The sequence below is a fragment of the Scyliorhinus torazame genome, chromosome 24 (genome assembly GCF_047496885.1).
Source record: "Scyliorhinus torazame isolate Kashiwa2021f chromosome 24, sScyTor2.1, whole genome shotgun sequence".
Classification (NCBI taxonomy): Eukaryota; Metazoa; Chordata; class Chondrichthyes; order Carcharhiniformes; family Scyliorhinidae; genus Scyliorhinus; species Scyliorhinus torazame.
This window is the reverse complement of record NC_092730.1, coordinates 25150106-25156105: the sequence shown is the minus strand read 5'-3', so window position 1 is coordinate 25156105 and position 6000 is coordinate 25150106. Positions and strand designations below refer to the sequence as shown.

General features: G+C 52.0%; 1 protein-coding gene across 1 annotated transcript in view; it reads right to left on the bottom strand.

Moving 5' to 3' along the window:
• The window catches only part of LOC140400218 (pyruvate carboxylase, mitochondrial-like), a 606247-nt gene that overhangs the window by 306068 nt on the left and 294179 nt on the right, over positions 1 to 6000 (bottom strand). The window lies entirely within an intron of this gene.

The following is a 6000-nucleotide window of genomic DNA, read 5'->3' as shown; positions in this document are numbered from 1 at the left end:
GCAAGGAGGTATCAATATGTCCATCACTCGGTCGGCACACAGGAAAAGAAAGATAGCAACAGCATCGAGCAGCTGTCATCGGATACACGTAAAGCTCCAAGTCGTAACAGAAATAGCTGGTTCCCTGAGGGAGAACGACACCCGCCTCTACTGGAGATGGAGAGCTTCATGTGTTCCACTTTACCCTCTTACCATTTAAAATGACCTCTTTCCAGATTGTCCTTATCTGTCCAACTCATGGTTCAACAGAATCATATATCCTGCATCAGAGCTCGCTATGAAGTCCCACTTTGTTTAAACACTAGGCATTATTGGCAGCTCTAGAGTAAAACTGTCCCCATCAAACTCTCCCAGGACAGGTACAGCACGGGGTTAGATACAGAGTAAAGCTCCCTCTACACTGTCCCCATCAGTCACTCCCAGGACAGGTACAGCACGGGGTTAGACACAGAGTAAAGCTCCATCTACACTGTCCCCATCAAACACTCCCAGGGCAGGGACAGCACGGGGTTAGATACAGAGTAAAGCTCCCTCTACACTGTCCCCATCAAACACTCCCAGGACAGGGACAGCACGGGGTTAGATACAGAGTAAAGCTCCCTCTACACTGTCCCCATCAAACACTCCCCTGACAGGTACAGCACAGGGTTAGATACAGAGTAAAGCTCCCTCTACACTGTCCCCATCAAACACTCCCCTGACAGGTACAGCACAGGGTTAGATACAGAGTAAAGCTCCCTCGACACTGTCCCCCATCAAACACTCCCAGGACAGGTACAGCACGGGGTTAGATACAGAGTAAAGCTCCCTCTACACTGTCCCCATCAAACACTCCCAGGACAGGTACAGCACGGAGTTAGATACAGAGTAAAGCTCCCTCGACACTGTCCCCATCAAACATTCCCAGGACAGGTACAGCACGGGGTTAGATACAGAGTAAAGCTCCATCTACACTGTCCCCATCAAACACTCCCAGGGCAGGGACAGCACGGGGTTAGATACAGAGTAAAGCTCCCTCGACACTGTCCCCCATCAAACACTCCCAGGACAGGTACAGCACGGGGTTAGATACAGAGTAAAGCTCCCTCTACACTGTCCCCATCAAACACCCTCAGGACAGGTACAGCACGAGGTTAGATACAGAGTAAAGCTCCCTCTACGCTGTCCCCATCAAACACTCCCGGGACAGGTACAGCACGGGGTTAGATACAGAGTAAAGCTCCATCTACACTGTCCCCATCAAACACTCCCAGGGCAGGGACAGCACGGGGTTAGATACAGAGTAAAGCTCCATCTACACTGTCCCCATCAAACACTCCCAGGGCAGGGACAGCACGGGGTTAGATACAGAGTAAAGCTCCCTCTACACTGTCCCCATCAAACACTCCCAGGACAGGTACAGCACGGGGTTAGATACAGAGTCAAGCTCCCTCTACACTGTCCCCATCAAACACCCTCAGGACAGGTACAGCACGGGGTTAGATACAGAGTAAAGCTCCCTCTACACTGTCCCCATCAAACACTCCCAGGACAGGTACAGCACAGGGTTAGATACAGAGTAAAGCTCCCTCTACACTGTCCCCATCAAACACTCCCAGGACAGGTACAGCACGGGGTTAGATACAGAGTAAAGCTCCCTCTACACTGTCCCCATCAAACACCCTCAGGACAGGTACAGCACGGGATTAGATACAGAGTAAAGCTCCCTCTACACTGTCCCCGTCAAACACTCCCAGGACAGGTACAGCACGGGGTTAGATACAGAGTAAAGCTCCATCTACACTGTCCCCATCAAACACTCCCAGGGCAGGGACAGCACGGGGTTAGATACAGAGTAAAGCTCCCTCTACACTGTCCCCATCAAACACTCCCAGGACAGGTACAGCACGGGGTTAGATACAGAGTCAAGCTCCCTCTACACTGCCCCATCAAACACCCTCAGGACAGGTACAGCACGGGGTTAGATACAGAGTAAAGCTCCCTCTACACTGTCCCCATCAAACACTCCCAGGACAGGTACAGCACGGGGTTAGATACAGAGTAAAGCTCCCTCTACACTGTCCCCATCAAACACTCCCAGGACAGGTACAGCACGGGGTTAGATACAGAGTAAAGCTCCCTCTACACTGTCCCCATCAAACACTCCCAGGACAGGTACAGCACGGGGTTAGATACAGAGTAAAGCTCCCTCTACGCTGTCCCCCATCAGACACTCCCAGGACAGGTACAGCACGGGGTTAGATACAGAGTAAAGCTCCCTCTACACTGTCCCCATCAAACACTCCCAGGACAGGTATAGCATGGGGTTTGATACAGAGTAAAGCTCCCTCTACACTGTCCCCATCAAACACTCCCAGGACAGGTACAGCACGGGGTTAGATACAGAGTAAAGCTCCCGCTACACTGTCCCCATCAAACACTCCCAGGACAGGTACAGCACGGGGTTAGATACAGAGTAAAGCTCCCTCTACACTGTCCCAATCAAACACTCACAGGACAGGTACAGCACGGGGTTAGATACAGAGTAAAGCTCCGTCCACACTGTCCCCATCAAACACTCCCCGGACAGGTACAGCACGGGGTTAAATACAGAACAAAGCTCCCTCTACACTGTCCCAATCAAACACTCCCAGGACAGGTACAGCTCGGGATTAGATACAGAGTATAGCTCCCTCTACACTGTCCCCATCAAACACTCCCAGGGCAGGGACAGCACGGGGTTAGATACAGAGTAAAGCTCCCTCTACACTGTCCCCATCAAACACTCCCAGGACAGGGACAGCACGGGGTTAGATACAGAGTAAAGCTCCATCTACACTGTCCCCATCAAACACTCCCAGGGCAGGGACAGCACGGGGTTAGATACAGAGTAAAGCTCCCTCGACACTGTCCCCCATCAAACACTCCCAGGACAGGTACAGCACGGGGTTAGATACAGAGTAAAGCTCCCTCTACACTGTCCCCATCAAACACCCTCAGGACAGGTACAGCACGAGGTTAGATACAGAGTAAAGCTCCCTCTACGCTGTCCCCATCAAACACTCCCGGGACAGGTACAGCACGGGGTTAGATACAGAGTAAAGCTCCATCTACACTGTCCCCATCAAACACTCCCAGGGCAGGGACAGCACGGGGTTAGATACAGAGTAAAGCTCCATCTACACTGTCCCCATCAAACACTCCCAGGGCAGGGACAGCACGGGGTTAGATACAGAGTAAAGCTCCCTCTACACTGTCCCCATCAAACACTCCCAGGACAGGTACAGCACGGGGTTAGATACAGAGTCAAGCTCCCTCTACACTGTCCCCATCAAACACCCTCAGGACAGGTACAGCACGGGGTTAGATACAGAGTAAAGCTCCCTCTACACTGTCCCCATCAAACACTCCCAGGACAGGTACGCACAGGGTTAGATACAGAGTAAAGCTCCCTCTACACTGTCCCCATCAAACACTCCCAGGACAGGTACAGCACGGGGTTAGATACAGAGTAAAGCTCCCTCTACACTGTCCCCATCAAACACCCTCAGGACAGGTACAGCACGGGGTTAGATACAGAGTAAAGCTCCCTCTACACTGTCCCCGTCAAACACTCCCAGGACAGGTACAGCACGGGGTTAGATACAGAGTAAAGCTCCATCTACACTGTCCCCATCAAACACTCCCAGGGCAGGGACAGCACGGGGTTAGATACAGAGTAAAGCTCCCTCTACACTGTCCCCATCAAACACTCCCAGGACAGGTACAGCACGGGGTTAGATACAGAGTCAAGCTCCCTCTACACTGTCCCCATCAAACACCCTCAGGACAGGTACAGCACGGGGTTAGATACAGAGTAAAGCTCCCTCTACACTGTCCCCATCAAACACTCCCAGGACAGGTACAGCACGGGGTTAGATACAGAGTAAAGCTCCCTCTACACTGTCCCCATCAAACACTCCCAGGACAGGTACAGCACGGGGTTAGATACAGAGTAAAGCTCCCTCTACACTGTCCCCATCAAACACTCCCAGGACAGGTACAGCACGGGGTTAGATACAGAGTAAAGCTCCCTCTACGCTGTCCCCCATCAGACACTCCCAGGACAGGTACAGCACGGGGTTAGATACAGAGTAAAGCTCCCTCTACACTGTCCCCATCAAACACTCCCAGGACAGGTATAGCATGGGGTTTGATACAGAGTAAAGCTCCCTCTACACTGTCCCCATCAAACACTCCCAGGACAGGTACAGCACGGGGTTAGATACAGAGTAAAGCTCCCGCTACACTGTCCCCATCAAACACTCCCAGGACAGGTACAGCACGGGGTTAGATACAGAGTAAAGCTCCCTCTACACTGTCCCAATCAAACACTCACAGGACAGGTACAGCACGGGGTTAGATACAGAGTAAAGCTCCGTCCACACTGTCCCCATCAAACACTCCCCGGACAGGTACAGCACGGGGTTAAATACAGAACAAAGCTCCCTCTACACTGTCCCAATCAAACACTCCCAGGACAGGTACAGCTCGGGATTAGATACAGAGTATAGCTCCCTCTACACTGTCCCCATCAAACACTCCCAGGACAGGTACAGCACGGGGTTAGATACAGATAAAGCTCCCTCTACACTGTCCCCATCAAACACTCCCAGAACAGGTACAGCACGGAGTTAGATACAGAGTAAAGCTCCCTCGACACTGTCCCCATCAAACACTCCCAGGACAGTGTACAGCCCGGGGTTAGATACAGAGTAAAGCTCCCTCTGCACTGTCCCCATCAAACACTCCCAGGACAGGTACAGCACGGGGTTAGATACAGAACAAAGCTCCCTCGACACTGTCCCAATCAAACACCCTCAGGACAGATACAGCACGGGATTAGATACAGAGTAAAGCTCCCTCTACACTGTCCCCATCAAACACTCCCCGGACAGGTACAGCACGGGGTTAGATACAGAACAAAGCTCCCTCGACACTGTCCCAATCAAACACCCTCAGGACAGATACAGCACGGGATTAGATACAGAGTAAAGCTCCCTCTACACTGTCCCCATCAAACACTCCCCGGACAGGTACAGCACGGGGTTAGATACAGAACAAAGCTCCCTCGACACTGTCCCAATTAAACACTCCCAGGACAGGTACAGCACGGGATTAGATACAGAGTAAAGCTCACTCTACACTGTCCCCATCAAACACTCCCAGGACAGGTACAGCACGGGGTTAGATACAGAGTAAAGCTCCCTCTACACTCTCCCCATCAAACACTCCCCGGACAGGTACAGCACGGGGTTAGATACAGAACAAAGCTCCCTCTACACTGTCCCAATTAAACACTCCCAGGACAGGTACAGCACGGGATTAGATACAGAGTAAAGCTCACTCTACACTGTCCCCATCAAACACTCCCAGGACAGGTACAGCACGGGGTTAGATACAGAGTAAAGCTCCCTCTACACTCTCCCCATCAAACACCCTCAGGACAGGTACAGCACGTGGTTAGATACAGAGTAAAGCTCCCTCTGCACTGTCCCCATCAAACACTCCCAGGACAAGTACAGCACGGGGTTAGATACAGAGTAAAGCTCCCTCTACACTGTCCCCATCAAACACTCCCAGGACAGGTACAGCACGGGGTTAGATACAAAGTAAAGCTCCCTCTGCACTGTCCCCATCAAACACTCCCAGGACAGGTACAGCACGGGGTTAGATACAGAGTGAAGCTCCCTCTACACTGTCACCATCAAACACCCTCAGGACAGGTAGAGCACGGGGTTAGATACAGAGTAAAGCTCCCTCGACACTGTCCCCATCAAACACCCTCAGGGCAGGTAGAGCACAGGGTTAGATACAGTCTTGTACCAGTCGCAGGCAGGCACTGTTCTAAGTCGATTTCGGCGGGAGAACAGCTGGTTTGTCAATTTTAGCGGGGGCAGTGCGGAAGTGATTGCTGGGAGGTAAGTCTGTCCTTTAAAAGCACTTGTCTTTGCAGGGGCAGGCCAGTCGATTTTGGTGTGA